Source organism: Rana temporaria, chromosome 7, assembly GCF_905171775.1.
Source record: "Rana temporaria chromosome 7, aRanTem1.1, whole genome shotgun sequence".
NCBI lineage: Eukaryota > Metazoa > Chordata > Amphibia > Anura > Ranidae > Rana > Rana temporaria.
In genome coordinates, this window is record NC_053495.1 from 65892147 (window position 1) to 65911176 (window position 19030).

The 19030-nt window shown below is 44.0% G+C and overlaps 1 protein-coding gene across 2 annotated transcripts in view; it reads left to right on the forward strand.

Annotated features, from left to right (window-relative positions):
• Positions 1-4242: 4242 nt before the first annotated feature.
• CSNK1E (casein kinase 1 epsilon) overlaps positions 4243-19030 on the forward strand; it is a 99775-nt gene continuing 84987 nt past the window's right edge. The window contains exon 1 of one of the 2 annotated variants that reach the window (XM_040359526.1): positions 4243-4369. The gene's annotated coding sequence lies outside the window, so the exon portion shown is untranslated. The remainder of the gene's footprint in view (positions 4370-19030) is intronic. The other variant, XM_040359527.1, reaches the window with a different exon arrangement.

Sequence of the window (19030 nt, forward strand, 5' to 3'; positions counted from 1 at the left end):
CAGGGTGCTGTGTAATTTAAAAGGGTCCAGAGGTGCAGGGGGCTATGAGATGTAAAGGGGGCCAGTGATGCAGGGTGCTGTGTAATGTAAAGGGGTCCAGTGATGCAGGGTGCTGTGTAATGTAAAGGGGTCCAGAGGTGCAGGGTGCTGTGTAATGTAAAGGGATGCAGAGGTGCAGGGTGCTGTGTAATGTAAAGGGGTGCAGAGGGCTGTGTAGTGTAAAAGGGTCCAGAGGTGCAGGGGGCTATGTGATGTAAAGGGGTGCAGAGGTGCAGGCGGCTGTGTAATGTAAAAGGGGTGCAGTGATGCAGGGTGCTGTGTAATGTAAAGGGGTCCAGAGGTGCAGGTGGCTGTGTAATGTAAAAGGGTCCAGAGGTGCAGGGTGCTGTGTAATGTAAAGGGGTGCAGAGGGCTGTGTAGTGTAAAAGGGTCCAGAGGTGCAGGGGGCTATGTGATGTAAAGGGGTGCAGAGGTGCAGGCGGCTGTGTAATGTAAAAGGAGTGCAGTGATGCAGGGTGCTGTGTAATGTAAAATGGTCCAGAGATGCAGGGTGCTATGAGATGTAAAGGGGTCCAGTGATGCAGGGTGCTGTGTAATGTAAAGGGGTCCAGTGATGCAGGGTGCTGTGTAATGTAAAGGGGTCCAGAGGTGCAGGGTGCTGTGTAATGTAAAGGGGTCCAGAGGTGCAGGGGGCTATGTGATGTAAAGGGGTCCAGTGGTGCAGAGGCTGTGTAATGTAAAGAGGTGCAGGGTGCTGTGTAATGTAAAGGGGCCCAGAGGTGCAGGGTGCTGTGTAATGTAAAAGGGTCCAGAGGTGAAGGGGGCTTTGAGATGTAAAGGGGTCCAGTGATGCAGGGTACTGTGTAATGTAATGGGGTCCAGTGGTGCAGGGGGCTATGTGATGTACAAGGGTCCAGTGGTGCAGGGGGCTGTGTAGTGTAAAAGGGTCCAGAGGTGCAGGGGGCTATAAGATGTAAAGGGGTCCAGTGATGCAGGGTGCTGTGTAATGTAAAGGGGTGCAGTGATGCAGGGTACTGTGTAAATTTAAAGGGGTCCAGTGATGCAGGGGGCTGTGTAATGTAAAGAGGTCCAGAGGTGCAGGGTGCTGTGTAATGTAAAGGGGTCCAGAGGTGCAGGGTGCTGTGTAATGTAAAGAGGTCCAGAGGTGCAGGGTGCTGTGTAATGTAAAGGGGTCCAGTGATGCAGGGGGCTATGTGATGTAAAGGGGTCCAGTGGTGCAGAGGGCTGTGTAATGTAAAGAGGTCCAGAGGTGCAGGGTGCTGTGTAATGTAAAGGGGCCCAGAGGTGCAGGGTGCTGTGTAATGTAAAAGGGTCCAGAGGTGAAGGGGGCTGTGAGATGTAAAGGGGTCCAGTGATACAGGGTGCTGTGTAATTTTAAAGGGGTCCAGTGATGCAGGGTACTGTGTAATTTTAAAGGGGTCCAGTGATGCAGGGGGCTGTGTAATGTAAAGGGGTCCAGTGATGCAGGGGGCTGTGTAATGTAAAGGGGTCCAGTGATGCAGGGGGCTGTGTAATGTAAAGAGGTCCAGAGGTGCAGGGGGCTGTGTAATGTAAAGAGGTCCAGAGATGCAGGGGGCTGTTTAATGTAAAGGGGTCCAGTGATGCAGGGTGCTGTGCAATGTAAAGTGGTCCAGAGGTGCAGTTGTGGAGAGGGGTACACAGTAGTAACAAAAAGATATTGAAGGATGCAGAGGTATGCAGGGGGCACAGTGTGGTGTTTTTACATTTTAACGTGTGGGGGGGTGCCAGATATTGGATCCGCCCGGGGTGCCAAATGCTCTAGGTACGCCCCTGGCCTATAGGCTCCTGAGATGTGAATTCCGGTTCTGGAGAAAGAGAGGTGGGGGGAGGGGACAAAGAAAAATGGAGAGAAAGAAGAAGGGATAGAACGCACAAGAAAGATGGATAGGGAGAGAGAGAAAAGGGGAAGAAAGGAGAACAGAGAGCAAACAGTAGGGTAAAAAATATTTGAAAAATGTTATTGGGGGGGGGGGGGGGGGTGACACCATATTTTACCGCACCAGGTGACACCAACCCTAGTGACGCCACTGGTCAGCGGTGCTGAGGATGACTGGACAGCAGGTGACTGGAGCTAGGTGCAGGAAGCCAGGATCAGAAACTGAGGGAGGTGTATCGTAGTACAGACAGTAGCAGGTTCAGGCAGGCCGGGTCATACACTGGTGGGCGGATCAGGTGCAGGGTCAGAGCAGAAGCGGAGTCGTGGTCCAAGCCGGGTTGGTCAGACAAGCCAAGGTCAGGGCAGGCAGAGATTAGGGGTAGTTGAGAGCAAGCCGGGTCTCAGGAACAAGCAGGTAACGGATAATGGGTATCAGGTTTGTCTCAGAACACGCTGTAGACTGAACAGCAAGAGGCCCCAGAGTCAGCTCCCTTAAATAGTCAAATTTGGTGCCAAGATGGCGTCAGCACGTGCCCGCATGCTGCTGCCACTCGTGCGTGCTCCCATGCGTGTCAAAGTGCAGCGATTGCGCGCGCTGATAAGCCGTTACCGCGATTGCGTGCGCGCCGATGTGCTGCTATCGCCATCTAGTGGGCAGACTCTCCCATGACAGTTTCACATAATGTGTTAGTATGTGATGCATACTAGCACATTATACCTTTATCTTGCAGATCCTAAAAAAAACAGTTTTCAGACACTTTAAGCCAGCAAAAGATGGAACAAAATTTGTCACGATTTTCCATCTGTCTGCACTGGCGTCACCAGTGTGGGGCCAGAGGGGGCCATGACCCCCCCAACATTGTAATGTGCCCCACCAATTAAAACACCTTTTTGTTTGTACCGGTATATGTGCCCCGCATCTTGCTGGGGCTGCCGCCACGTTATTGCATTTTATAGTTGACCCCCCTACTTTTGTCCCTGTCCCCCCATGTGAAATATGGAGATGCCACTGTCTGTCTGTAGGTAGATTGGTTGTACTGAAGTTGATCCATTGATTGACTTCAGTACAGCCAGCCTACCTGATTTTTTTTTCACCTAATCACTATAGCTGCCAGCAGTGATCATTGAATTCTGCCAGTGGGGAAGGCTCCTTGCGCTCCCTTCCGGCAGAACACAATATCGTTGCAGTAGGGAATCAAGCAATTTTCTTTCCTTCAACCTGGGGGCACCTGAGTGCCGCCCCCTCTATCCATGGCATCCCCTATTTGAATAATGGATAGATTCATGCATAGAGTGAATCTATCCATGGCCAATGCGGCCACCCCCTATTCATGTGTCCGGCCCCTTTCAGAATGCTGGGCGCCTGAATTTCAGCGACAGGGATTTTATTTTTGAAGCACCTAATTAGAGCCATAGGCTCTAATAGGCTTTAAAATAGGGAGCACAGAGCATTGCGCCATGAGCTCAACCAGGTGTTACAAAAGTGAATTAATATTCGCTGTTGTAACACTGATCCTCAATCCTGCCAATCAGAAGCAGGTCTGGGACCTCTTTTCCGATTGGGCAAAAAGAGAAGTCTCCTAATTTGCCGCAGATGCCCATGGAGAGCAGAGGAAGGGAAATCTGTCGCTGCTGGTGAAGTGCTGCATAGATGGGGTAAGTGCACTAGACCCACCTGCCGACCGACCGAGAAACGGGGGTGGGGTAAGGGAAGATGTTGGTACTGTTTGCTGCCCCCCCCCCCAAAAAAAATTAGAATGCTAGCAGCATTTTTACATACTGCACTGCGGTCCCATTCACATGTGTGCATTCTGGGACCGAGTACAGATGTGCGTTCCTGAAATGTGAAAAACACACAAAAACTGCGTGTCCTTGTGATTCCATCAATTGTTAAGTGCCCACGTAACATGCAACAAACACGCAAAGCCCAACACACAAATAAGTGTAGGAGCTTCTTTTGGTGTGTTTATCACACATGGGGAAGCCAGTTCACTTGAATGCATGTTGTACAAAAAAAAAAGAAAAAACGTGCATTTGTGCGACGAGCACATCTGAATAGCGCCTAAAATATAAAAATGACAGCGACTGCAATCCAAAAAATGTGTGCAGTAAAATGTAGCAGGGTGCTGGGATTGTGGTGCGCTGATCCTCTGCTTTGCCGTGCTTCTCATTAAGCGTTTCTTTATTTTTAGAGTGGAAATCTTTCCTGTCTGGCTGTAGTTTTACAGTCAGCTCTGGACACTGAGATCTGTGCTCAGACAGGATCCTGCTTGCTATCAGTGTGAGAAGGACTGTCATCTGCTCCACAAAAGGGGTGTTGTCTCTTTAAGTTTCACAAGGATGACATCACACTGGGGTTTGGCAGTCGGATTCAATGAGTGTAGAAGGGAGTAGAGACAGCTCACAGACTGAAGGGGGAAGGAGAGAAGCAGAGCAAGCTAGACACAGCAGGTAAGCCCAGCTCCCGGCAATCTCTTGTCATCCTGCCCCCCACAACATCCCCCACCCATGACACCCCCAGGAGCAGACACAGGGGGCTCTTGGCTACACACCCATACCAATATTGGGGGGCTCCCCTGAATTTAAGAGGTTGAAATGAAGGGGGAAAGATCACCTCCCCCCTCCCTCTCTGCTTGTTTTCTAAGCAAAGCACTGGTCTAAAAGCAGACAATGGAGAAAATGTATCTGTTTACTAACAACACTGATCAATAACAACCATATTTAATGTGATGCAAAAAGATAGATTTTTATTTTTTGTATTTCTGTAATTCCTGGCTTGGAGGAAGTGGGGGTGGGGAAACAGTGTATCTATTATCAGGATCTGCTGGATTTTCTCTAGATGTTGTGTTCATGTTTATTTTTATAGTGCCATTTATATATATATATTTATTTATATATATATATATATATATATATATATATATATATATATATATGGATGATGTATAATATTATTCGCTAAAGGCACCCCAGCAAGGGCACTGAGATTTGGGGTGAAATAATCTAGTGCTGAGAATTCTGCTATTAGGAGATTTACGGTTCCTGTGTCTGCAGTGCATTTAAAGGCCTATCGGGGTTCTGTTATGAGCCCCCCCCCCCCCCCCCCCCCCCAATATTTTCAATGTAATACATCCTTCAGTCTGTTCTGTATTCGTAGGGTGGGGTGAAGGCCTGGGAAAAAAAAAAAAAATGCAGAGCCCACCCCCTTTGTTCTCTGCTGGCCAGAAAAGAGATATTTACTATGTTCCTGAAAGTCTCCAGATCTGAAGTGGGGCGTATTTTATTGTAAGAGGGTAAAAATTGTGTGCGCTGACTTATGGGGCTGGCGGAACATTACATAATCTCCAGTGTTATTCACACTGCTGTGTACGCTGCATCTGCTGTCGGTTCAAGCATGAATAATTTGTGCCATTAAAATGACTCCACATTCGTCATACTTCACCTATAGGACCAATTTTGTGTGCTGTGTGCGACGTTTGTAAGAGCCAGTGTATAGTATGTATCGTTGTATTCATTTTATTTTTTATTTATTTTTTTGTTTTTTTTATTTTTTATTGTTTTGTTACATTTCTGACATTTTTTCAAACAGTTGTGATTTGTTTTACGTCTACAGGAACAGTGTCATGTTTGTGTACACACAGTGGCCAGGGGACATTCATTTGTTTATTAGCGACACCCCTCCCCCCACCCAACATTTTATAGCCCTGGCAAGTGTCAACCCTCTATGAGGTTTCTGCTTGTGGACATGATCTTTATTAAAGAGACCAGCCTGGTAACTATTCTTCTGCTACTTTAAACCTAACCCAGAGCAGCCATTAAAAGCCTGTGTTGTGTGTTGCTGGCAGTATAGAGCAGATGTCATGGCTTCCGATATATATGTATGAAGTGCAGATCCATGTTACCGAATGTCGTGGCTTCATCACATAGTGACAGGAGGAGAAAATTGATTCCCAGGCTGATTTACTAGAGGTGTTTTGCCCCCCTCCCCCAAGCTTGTTGGATTCAGGTTTGTGTCCATCCTTGTTTGGTTGGGAAGAATGAGTGCAACTGAATACAACAGAATAATAAAAAAAAAAGGGGGGGGGGGGATTGTCCTGGTGACCAAACGTAGGGTCTGTCATACTGTACACTAAGCATAGGCTGCTGAATTCTATCTAAACTTGAAATCCCAGGCGAGTGTTCATTTTGGGGAGATATTTATGTAATGGGAATGATGTTCAGTATAAGAGTTGTATGAATATTGATTACCTATCTCTGGTTATAAAATATATATATATATATATATATATATATATATATATATATATATATATGTGTGTGTGTGTGTGTGTGTGTGTGTGTGTGTGTGTAAAATATATAGGGCCAGATCCACATACATGTAGATCGGCGCAGCGTATCAGAGATCCACTACGCCGCCGTACCTTACCTGGCATATATTCGAATCCTCAGCGAGTTCGCGCCGTAAGTTACGGTGGCGTAGTGTATTTCTGGCGGCGGATTTCAAATTGGGCGGGTTGGGGGCGGGTTTCATTTAAATGAAGCGCGTCCCCGCGCCGAATGAACTGCACATGCGTTGTCCCGAAATTTCCCGACGTGCATTGCGCTAAATGACGTCCCTGGGACCTTTTTTAACTTGGATTTGAGTTACGTCTATCCCTATTCACGGAAGACTTGCGCAAAAAATTAAAAAAAAATTTTGACGCGGGAACGACAGCCATACTTAACATGGCAAGTCTAGCTATACGCCGAAAAATACCAGCTTTAACTATACGCCGGAAAAAGCCGACTACAGACGACGTTAGAAAATGCGACGGCCGTGCGTACGTTCGTGGATCGTCGTAAATCGCTAATTTGCATACCCGACACGGAAAACGCCACCCAGCGGATGCTGAAGTCTTGGATCCGAAGGCGTACGAAGACGTACACCTGTCGGATCTAACCCAGAAGCCGTCGTATCTTGTTTTGAGGATTCAAAACAACGATACGACAAGGGAAATTTGAAAGTACACCGGCATATCCGTAGATACGCCGGTGTACTTCGTCTGTGGATCTGGCCCCTACTGTATATCTGTTTGACATCATTTTAGACTTGAATCCTATGATGGCGAGGATGTATCCAGTACAGCAAGCGGAACTAGGACTAGTTTCATGCAAGGTTTTGTAGGGGCCCCCAAGGTCAGCTCTTTGATCTGTGTTGGGGCATCCTGCACATGGGTGTTGGTTTCAGGTGGCAAGGTATAGCAGGATACGGGCAGATAAAGGAAGACTCGATTGTTTTTCCTGCTTCATAAGACAAAATATTGTTGCCCAGATCAAGCTTTTTTTTTTTTTTTTGCTCTTGTCTGCTACCAGTGTAGTTTTGAAAAATAGAATTAGGCTTTGCTACTTTTTCTCTTGCGCTGCACTAGAGAAAAATGATTTGGGGCCACAGGGTGGTTTCCTGAATATGGTTTCTCCCTACTGCCAATCAAATGCTTCTTCACAGGTGCGCTATGTGGGCTGTTAGTCCAATATGATTGGGGTTGTGTCCCAACCCCAATCACTATATCTATGGATTGCTTATGCACTTATGCCTTGTACACATGATCAAAATTTTCGACTGAAAAAGTCAGATGGAATTTTTCATCGGAAATTCTGACCGTGTGTGTGCCCCATCGGAGTTTTTCCATCGGAAATTCAGAAGGACTTGGAGAACATTTTATCAGATAATTATATCAGAAATTCTGTTCGTCCGTATGGAACTCCGACGGAGAAAAAAACACGCATGCTCAGAATCAAGTCGATGCATGCTCGGAAGCATTGAACTTAATTGTTCCCGTCTCGTCGTAGTGTTGTACGTCACCGCTTTTTGGACGGTCGGAATTTGGTGTGGCAGTGTGTATGTAAGACAGCTTGAACGGAATTCCGTCAGAAAATTCCTTCGGAGTTTGTTCCAACGGAAATTCTGATTGTGTGTACAGGGCATTACACACACTTGATGCCTCGAAGTATTTGCATCTGTATTTCGTCTATGCATACTTCAATGTGTGTGTAGTAGTATTATTATTATTGTTGTTGTTTTTTATAAATTTTTTCATAAAATTGTATTGACACACTTTGGGATAACACAAACCAATAAAGTAAAGTGACACTAAATATCTTTGTATTTGGCGATAAAAAAAAAATCCATACACATCTACTACTTTTAATGGCCCTGTAATCACTTTTTTTAAGAAATTGCTTCTTTCTATGTTTTTCTGCCTCCTTGTAACATACTTCCTGAGCTCCACAACCTCCCCTTTTCCCCCCTTCACTTCCATTTGGAACAATTACACACTAAAAATCTTAGTTCATATTCCATCTCGCAAGTGAGTGTGGTTACATTCCTAATTATTGACCATGGAGAACATATGTAGCTAACAGGAAGTGAGATCTTGGCATAAAAAAAAGGGGGGGCATATGGAGATTTCGTTATCGTTAATCAAAATATTCATAAGCAGATAAGCGCTAAGAAAACCATATGCTATTGTATACAATATGTGATCCTAGCATTGGACGCTTATAGCTGGTTCACACAGGGGCAAGGTAACTTACGAGACTTAAAGGGGTTGTAAAGGTTTGCTTTTTTATTTTCTAAATAGGTTTCTTTAAGCTAGTGCATTGTTGGTTCACTTACCTTTTCCTTCGATTTCCCTTCTAAATGTTTTTTTTTCCTTTTGTCTGAATTTCTCACTTCCTGTTCCTCCTCAATAAGCTGTTCTGACTGACTTTCCACCGCTCGGATGATGGTGGAAAGCTTACTGAGGAGAAACAGGAAGTGAGAAATTCAGACAAAGGGAAAAAAAAACATTTAGAAGGGAAATCGAAGGAAAACATAAGTGAACCAACAATGCACTAGCTTAAAGGAACCTATTTAGAAAATAAAAAACGAACCTTTACAACCCCTTTAACCTCCCTGGCGGTACGATTCTGGTTTTAGGTGCTGAAAGCAGTACCATTATTTGGCATGAAAATTTGGCGTTTTACATTGTAGGCCTGCAAATCTTAGGAATAACTCGCTTAAATCTGTCCAAACAAGAGTCTAGTAGACATCTCGGGTATGATAAAGTTTGAAAAACAAAATCTTAAATTATAATATAATAAATAATGATAACAAATAATAATGTAATTATAATAAAAATTATTCAATAATGTAATCAAAATCACTGAAATTTGCTCAGTTGCAGAATTGTTGCTGTCATTACTTTTATTTTTTTATGACGAATTTCCCCACAAATCGATATCGCTCAATTCTGCAAGTGATTATAATTTATTATCGCTGTTTTCTAGCTGCTCTAAAACCACTTTTGACATAAAGGGACACGTTTGGTTGCTATGGACAATCTATAGTTTGCAGGGAGAAATAACAGTTTTAATTATATAAAAAAACAGGCAGAACGCTGGGCAGACCACTAGGGACAAAGGGGGTGTGTATTTTTTACATTCAGTACTGTAATCTGTAAGATTACAGTATACTGTATGTAATGTGTTTATTTACTTTTTTGAATTTGGCACCGTTCTCCGCCCCCTGTGCGTCGTAACGTCGCTGGGAAAAGAGATCGGCGGCACACGGGCACTGTAAATCGAGCGAGGAGGACGCCGCTCGCTCACACAGTGGGGATGCATCACAGGATCCAGGGACAAGGTAAGTAACTTGTGCCTGTGGATGCTGAGAGGCGATCCCGAATCTGGCTCGGGGATACCGCTTTTGGTATTGAAATCTTACCCCGAGCCAGACTCTGGAATACTGCCAGGGAAGTGATAGGTTTTTTCTTTTCCTGTAAAGTTGCTTCAGTTAAGACGGTGATCTGACTTGGGAGGCAACTTCCATTGCAATCTATGTGTACAATTTGCCTTGAATTGGTACAGGAACCATTTCTGAAGTCGGAGCGACTTCAGTAGTGCACATTAAGACCGCTCCCATTCACTTCAATTTCTCATGTCACGTGACGGGGCGACACAAGTCGGATCCCAAGTCGCGGTAGTGTGAACCAGCACTAAAGATTGTGTCTATACAGGTTACAGGGATCGAAATGCAGCCCTGCTACTAATGTTGTAGAACATATTGTCACTGTATCAAAGCAAGGAACTTGCCCTATGATCACTTATGAGGCTCGACTGATCAGTCTATATTATAGGATACATATAAGCATACAAAGCACGGTGTATGTATATCCCATGCTGGAATGGCAGTGCTGTTTAACTGGAGTATATCCTAAGCCATTCTAGACATATCCCTGGTGCCAGCTAGCTTTTGCCCTTCAGGCAACTGGTGTCCTAATTTGTATAGCCTTTTCTATTTATTTTGGAAACATACGTCTTTTGGTTCCTGCCCTATGTATTATCATCCTAGATAAAAAGTAGTCTGGTGGCCTCTTGCCCTTGTGAACGAATGTGTCCAAGGAAAGAAACCAGCCAGGTTCCCCCTTTTCTGTTTTTATCTGAAAAAAAAAAAAAAATGTACAAGCTGGTTGTTGAGGGCAACAGTTCTTGTGGACACTTTCTGGGGTCAAGGGTTCTTTGGTGTAAGATATGAACAATTAGTTACCAAAACAACAGCTACGTGTACAGAAGCTGTCGCATTTGTTAACTGATCTCACCTTTTACCAACCTGCTTTCATCAGCTTTTCTTTGGGGGGGGGGGGGGGGGGGAGATTCAGCCCACAATGGGTCAAAAACAAAATAAACAAATTTATTTTGTTTAACATGTATATAACATTACATTCTGCATACTTCCAACATTTACAGTATGCTGTTTTTTTTTTTTTTTTTTGCTGTGCATACCGTGTTGTTGCTATTTTCCACCCGGGTTCCGGGTACTCACTCCCGCGGGAGTAGGCGTTCTTATGCAGAGGTGCAGTGTCATGTGGGACTTCGCCCAGATGATTGACGTCTTGAGAAAAACTTCCCCTCGGTGGATAAGGCGCGTCACAAGTTTCTGAAAGTAGTCAAACTGCGAGTCGGCTCTATACGGCGCCTAGTCGGTGCACAGCATACTAGCTCATTATGAATTACTTACCTGAGATCGAAGCGACTCTCGTTCCTCTCCTCCTCCACCATGATACCCGAGTGACTTCCGGGTATCTCTGGTGCGGGAGCCGACAGTGAAGGCGATCGTGCCGTCACTATCGGCACGCTCAGTGCGCCTGCGCTGTTGACATCGGTGAAGCCTTTTCTGCAAATATCTCCTAAACCGTGTAGGTTTAGGAGATATTTGTTGCTCCTACAGGTAAGCCTTAATCTAGGCTTATCTGTAGGTTAAAGTGATCTGTAAGGGTTTACAACCACTTTAACACACACATTAAATACAGGGAGATTTTGACTGTTTACACATACTACCAGAGCTCCGATTTGCATCACTGAAATATAGAATTTTTAAAGTGGCTGTAAACCCTTTACAACCACTTTAACCTACAGGTAAGCCTAGATTAAGGCTTACCTGTAGGTGCGTGAAATATCTCCAAGACCTGCACGGTCTAGGAGATATTTGCATATAGCCGTAGGGCGATTTCGTCTGCGCATGCGCCGGAATTAGGGCACGCTGTGCAATTTCTATCTCGGGTCATGCCGTTAAAGGCAGCTCCCGCGCCCATGTGCGGGAGTGACGTCGCGTGACTCCGGCCAGTCAGAGCCGGAGTTTGCGGCCCCAGAATAAATAGAGGTGAAGAATGGATGCTCGCTACCAGCGAGGAAGACTGGGACATCGCAGGCTTCTCCTGCAGGTAAGTGTCACATAATGGGCTACTATGCGATGCATAGTAGTCCATTATGCTTTACCTTTGCAGGTAAACAAAGAAGATGTAACACCCATCAGGGTTTCCTTCCTCTTTAACAATGCAGTATAGAAGTAACTTCCAACAATAAAAGGTTTCGTGAAATTATATTTTGACAAATTTTCATGATACTTCAAAATGTTATATTTGTAAAATCTTTGCAGGTATCCCTTTTCCTGCATTGTGACTGTTGTGGATTTAGAGCCATATATCAACTGTCACAACTTTTTGTCAGACGCTTTTCATGAACATTTATGGTAGATGAAAGTAAAATGTCAGTTACATGGAAAAAAAATTGAGTTGTGTTATTTGCTTTAATTGTTAAAAGTTCATGTAACATGCTTTCAAAGCATGGGTAAGATATATTGGTACCGTATGCAAAGCTACTATTGGTAAATATTTATACTGAGGCCACCCATCTACATCTATCCAGGCCCATATTTGTAAAAAGACACATAGGATCCCTGGTTGAGGATAGGAACTAGTGAACGGAAATGAAAATTCTGGACTGAAACCGAAAATTGAGGATGCACTTGGCTGAAAACCGAAATGGACAGTTGTGTGTGTGTGTGTGTGTGTGTGTATATATATTTGACTTTATAATTGCTATTGTGAATTTAATTTCAATATGAATTGACCTTTGGACATTATCAGCACCTTCTTTTGTTGTGTGTTTTTTTTCAGCAACCTATATATAGGTGCATCCCTAATAGGAACATTTTAAGGGGGATGATAGTCTGCCTCTTGTATTATTGTTTGTATCCCCTGTGTAAGCTTAAATAAAATGTCCCTTTTTATAGAATGCATTAAGATTAAAAAAAACTTCTGCCTTTACAATCACTTTTAACAAAGAAAACCCTTTCCCATTTCATGCTGTTAGCAATGGCACCACATGGAAGAGAAATGGCACAAGGCCTGAGAAAGAAAATGCCTTTTTTTTTTTTTTTTTTTTTTACACAAGCAAGGTGAAGACTACAAGAAGATCGGCAAAGCTTTATTTATCAGTCGGAATACTTTAGCAAAAGTGATACAAAATGTAACAGCTTCTACCTATTCAGTTAAAGGGGTTGTAAAGGTAAAACATTTTTACCCCTAAAAAGCTTCCTTTACCTTAGTGCAGTCCTCCTTCACTTACCTCATCCTTCGATTTTTGCTTTTAAATGTCCTTATTTCTTCTGAGAAATCCTCACTTCCTGTTCTTCTGTCTGTAACTACACACAGTAATGCAAGGTTTTCTCCCTGGTGTGGGGAACGCCTTTTGAGGGGACGAGCAGGAGGGTCAGGACGCCCACTAACGCACAGCTCCTCTCTCTATCTGCAAAGTAGAGAGTGTCCTCACTTGCCTGCTCGCCCCCTTAAGAGGCTTTCTCTACACCAGGGAGAAAGCCTGGCATTACTGTGTGTAGTTAGACACAAGAACAGGAACTGAGGATTTCTCAGAAGAAATAAGGACATTTAAAAGCAAAATCGAAGGATGAGGTAAGTGAAGGAGGACTGCACTAAGGTAAAGGAAGCCATTTATGGGGGGAAAAAATACCTTTACAACCCCTTTAAGCTTTGAAAATGAAAACTAGAAGCTTATTGGTTGCCATGCACAGCTGCCCCAAACTCTGTTTTCACTATTCTTAGTAAATACCCCACAGTGAATATAGGTTGCACCTTTTAACACTGCTGCCAGTTCATCGCAGGTTTTTTTTTTTTTTGTATAAGCTGTATGACCTCAGATCCTCCTTTTTATTGTTACTTTTCATGGCCACAGGGCAGACAAGATGGGACAAGCAAATTGTGTATACCGTACATTTATTGTCCTGTGAAGATGAATGGTAAAACTGTCAACAGTAAAAAAAATAAGAAAATTAAAGTGGAACTTCAGTCTGCCTAAGGGAGTGGCTCCACTTCCCCCTCAAGCACCACCATTCTAGGGCATGCACAGATGTGCCCATGGGCTCTGCCTGGCAATTGGGTCCTGCCAGAACCCATCTGCGCAATGTGAATTTCCATGCATGCGCAGAGAGGGAAGGTTTCAGACCTCCCTAGTAGCAGTCTTTGCGCATCAGTGAGAAACCTAATATGTGATGGCCGGGGTAACCTGGGAAAACACAAATGGGCTGTTTGACGTTCCTCAGGATTCGAGCACATCTGCACACGTACGGGGGGCAGAGGGAAATTCTCGCCTAGGCAAGAAATGTGCTGCCTTGCAACAAAAAAAGAGTACCTAATGTGATTTGTTACAAAATAGTAAACCTGTTATACTTGCATGCCCTGTGCAATGGTTTTGCACAGAGCAGCACAGAACCTCCTGTTCTGGGGTCCCCTGCCAGTGATATTGGCTCGTCCAGTCCTTTGTCTGTCCTCCGGCAATCCTTTTGACCTATTTATTACCACTTTAAACAAAAATTAAATTTGTAATTGAGGGATAAAGTAGGCAGGACAGCACAACATGCTCTTTAGGGTCACGGTCCTCTTTAAACTTAGGTTGCCAAAAACAGAAAGCTAGAGTGTCAATAAGAATTTTACTTCACAATGTAACAACACATGGGAACAGGAAACTGACAGACAAATTTCTGAGAGTCAGCAACTTGCATGATGGGCATCTCACAGGACAGCAGCTGAAGAGTAGTCATAGAAAGCAGTCTCACTTGCAACTATGAAGAGAAGATTTTGCGCTGGGCGTTTCAGGGGGCGAGTAAGAAAACCAATGCTAAAATACCTAAATAGAGCATTGCCAGTGGACCATTGCAGGATGTGTGGTGTGTTGTTGTTGTTGTTGTTGTTTTTATATAAAAATGTTTTTTTTTTAATAAAATGTATTAAAGCATAATTCCAGGTTTGTTTTTTATTTTCTAAATATGTTCCTTTTAAGCTAGTGCATTGTTGGTTCACTTACCTTTTTCCTTTGATTTCCCTTCTAAATGTTTCTTTTTTTCTTTGTCTGAATTTCTCACTTCCTGTTTCTCCTCAGTAAACTTGCCACCATCATCCGAGCGGTGGCTAGTCAGCCAGAACAGCTTACTGAAGAGGAACAGGAAGTGAGAAATTCAGACAAAGAAAAAAAAACATTTAGAAGGGAAATCGAAGGAAAAGGTAAGTGAACCAACAATGCACCAGCTTAAAGGAACCTATTTAGAAAATAAAAAACAAACCTTTACAACCCGTTTAAGCTAAAATAGATAGAATGGGGATATGGGAGAAGATTTTAGCTTGGTTAGATTTTCACTGGAATTGCTCTTTAAGTTTTAAGGCAAAACAATACATGTAGACATAAAGAAGTACATAAAAGGGGGAAGGTACACTACCACAATATAACAAATCAATCCGTCATGCCACATAGCATAATGACAAAAGGTGTTCGGGAAACACAGTAAGGATACTGCAAGACAAACAACCCAGCTAACTTTCAGGAAATGTTCCTGGTTGGTTTGTGGTAGGAAGAAATGGGAAAGAGAAAAATGGAACCGGCATCTTATACTGTCAGCAGGGTCGGGGTACCTCAAGAGGAGAGAGAACGGAAGAACATAAAGGCAATAGAGCAGTGGTTCTCAACCTGGGGGTCGAATGAGGATTTGCCAGGGGTCACGAATCCTGGTCTGTTCCTGAAGCCTGCATCACTCTCCCAGCCTTTTTGCTATCCCTGGAGCTTGTGGCCACCCAGCTGGGCTGTTCCTGGAACCCGCAGCTGCCCACTCAGCCTCTTCGCAGGCGCCCATGCAGTTCACGGCATGGCTGGGGGGCAAAGACTAGAGGTCAGCTGACTGGTGAGGAATGTGAGGTGGGAGGGGCTGGAGGAGACACTATCTCCTGTTTTCGGCATAAGTGTCACTGCTACGAGACACCACGAAGTCGGAAACACAGTGAAGCTGGACGCACAGTGAGTGACACTACCTGTGATTATAGTTGCCATTAAAAGGACTCAGGGAGCGCTAAATATCTGTGGGTTAGGGGCGCAAATTACTTGTCTTGCCTTGGGTGCTGAAAAGCCACGCTATGAAAATAATTTTACTGTTAGGGGTCCCCACAACTTGTGAAATTTTATCGAGGGGTCACGGCACTAGGTGGTTGAGAACTACTGCAATAGAGGAAAGAGAAAAATGGGAAAACATCCCACCAGGGGGACCGTCAACAATGAAGGATGATGTTTATGGACCTATGAATTTTAAGTTTTGATACACAGCACAGGACTTTGGTTTTACCTTCAAGAATAAAGGATGGTTCCTCAGTATGACACCAACTGTCAAAGGTAAAGGAGGAAGCACGCTGATCTGAGTCCCTTTTGCTGGATCCAGCATTTAATTACTGAGGTCCAGAACCAAAGAAACGTCAACATTTTATAGTAGTTGCCATTCAATACTTCTCGGTCTATGCCTAGTTAAACAGGTTCATCCTACAGCAAAGCAGTGACTCAAAACATACCTCCAGCCTGCCGGCACTATATTAGAAGAAAATAGACTGTAGTCTTCAAATCATGCAGAGCCATTTTCAGACTTAAACCCCATTGGGCTGGTTTTAGATAAACTGGACAGAAGGGTAAAACAAAGTGCCACATATTTGTGGACAGTCTGGAATATTTGATTTCCATTGAAAAAATGCCAGATGTGTGTTCAGCAATTTTATCTGTGGTTTCATATTTATTTCAAAGTTCGAAAACTGCTGATTAATAGTGTATCTAAGAGGCAAACTATAAGCTCTGGTTCACACACCAGTGCAGCTTTGAAATCATGCTACTGCAGCGAGATTTTAAAGACGTAAATCAGTGCAATTTGGATCTCGGATTTTTTTTTTTTTTTAATGCAGCTTGCGACTTTAACAGTCAATGCAAATCGCAGTGAAATCACAGAAACGTAGTGTAGGAACCTTTTTTCAAAGTTGTTGCGACTTGAGTCACAACAATTTGAACCATTCCATTGCTGAATATAGAGTGTAACTTGTCATGTGATTTTTGAAATTGTATGACAAATCACATTAGTGTGAATGTGGTCCCACTCTCACATCTTCATGTTGCAGCTCTCGAACAGGAAATGACACAGGACATAGAGTATAAATTCAATTTTAGTTTTTTTGTGGTGTGCTTACCTGCTCTGTGTAGTAATTTTGCCCAGATCTAGCTCTTCTAGGGTCCCTCTTAGGGGCTCCTAACCCCTCCCTCCTGCCTGCTATGGCGAACCCGAGCCGCAGCAGTGTGTGTCCATTCGGACATGGACCCGTGGCCGTGCCTCGCCCCCCCCCCCCTCGCTCCTCATTGGCTCACTGACTTTGACAGCAGCGGAAGCCAATGGCACTTCGCTACTATCTCAGCCAATGAGGAGGGAGACAAATCTCTCTTGCAACACTGCCGGATCAAGGGGGGGCTCTGGTAAGTATTGGGGGGGCTTCTGTACAGAAGGCTTTTTATCTTATTGTATAAAATGCATTAAGATAATAAAAAAAAAAAAAACTTTTACAACAACTTTAAAAACAAAATGTAAATTGCAATTTACAAGTTCATAGATTTGGTGGCTGGGTTTAGTGTTTTTTTTTTTTTTTTCAAGCTATGTGAACTTTCAGCAATTGCAGAAAAATAAATACCGGTTGATCTAGCCAGAAATGCAGTATCCTTGTCGCTTCCTGTGAGCTAGACAATACAAAACAATCTTATCTGTCTTATGTAAACTACTAATCCACCTATGTAATGGAGATGAACAAAGGTAGACATGTTTGAAGTCTAGAATTGGTGGTAACCATGGCGCCCTTATAGACATAGTGGGCTGAAAGCTTAGCCGCTCGGGGACAAAAATGTTTCTTACCCGGTGAATATAAAAGGGAAAAGCCTGGAAAAAAATCAAATTAAACCACTACATCCACAGACCTGTAAACTGCAATATGTAAAATGTTGTTCTTGGATTAATGTTATGTTCCATGTATCCTTTAACAAGCTAATTTTAAATATAATTGGTGTGACATTATGTAATTGGATACCAAAATGTAAAATGATCTCTTGCCTTTTGAAATATTTACAGTATCTCAAGTGAGTACACCTCTCCACATTTTTGTAAATATTTTATACCTTTTTCATGTGACACCAATGAAGAAATTACACTTTGCTACAATGTAAAGTAGTGAGTGTACAGCTTGTATAATGGTGTTGATTTGCTGTCCCCTCAAAATAACTCAACACACAGCCATTAATGTCTAAACCGCTGGCAACAAAAGTGAGTACACCCCTAAACCAAAATGTCCAAATTGGGCCGAAAGTTTAAATTTTTTTTTTTTTGTGGCCACCATTATTTTCCAGCACTGCCTTAACCCTCTTGGGCATGGAGTTCACCAGAGCTTCACAGGTTGCCACTGGAGTCCTCTTCCACTCCTCCATGACAACATCACGGAGCTGGTGGATCTTAGAGACCTTCCGCTCCTCCACCTTCCGTTTTGAGGATTCCCCACAGGTGCTCAACAGGGTTTAGGTCTGGAGACATGCTTGGCCAGTCCATCACCTTTACCCTTGGCTTCTTTAGCAAGGCAGTGGTTGTCTAGCAGGTGTGTTTGGGGTTGGAATACTGCCCTGTGGCCCAGTCTCTGAAGGGAGGGGATCATGCTCTGCTTCAGTATGTCACAGTACATGTTGGCATTCATGGTTCTCTTAAAGCGGTGTTTCACCCTAAAAACAAATTTCTAGCATGCCATCAAGCATACTAGCGCGAGCTACAGTATGCCTTTCTTTTATTTTTTGGCGCCGTACTTAGTTTACTGCCGTAGTGAAGTTTCAGACTCCCCGTGGGGAATGGGCGTTCCTATGCAGAGGGAAGATGATTGACGGCCGGCTATGGCGCGTCACGCTTCCCGAAGATAGCCGAAATAGGACTTGCCTCTTCACGGTGCTATATGGCGCCTGCGCACAGACATCGGAGCTGACTGCGCAGACGCCGTGAAGAGGCAAGTCCTATTTTGGCTATCTTCGGGAAGCGTGACGCGCCATAGCCGGCCGTCAATCATCTTCCCTCTGCATAGGAACGCCCATTCCCTGCGGGGAGTCTGAAACTTCACTACGGCAGTAAACTGTAAGTACGGCGCCAAAAAATAAAATAAAGGCGTACTGTAGATCGCGCTAGTATGCTTGATGGCATGCTAGAATTTTTTTTTTTTTAGGGTGAACCCCCGCTTTAATGAACTGTAGCTCCCCCAGTGCCGGCAGCACTCATGCAGCCCTAGGCCATGACACTGTTTGCGGGCTTTTTTGTGCATCATCTTTAGTAAAGGCTTCCTTTTGGGAGGACGGTCATGCAGACCATTTTGATGCAGTGTGCAGCGTATTGTCCGAGGGCTGACAGGCTGACCACCCCACCCCTTT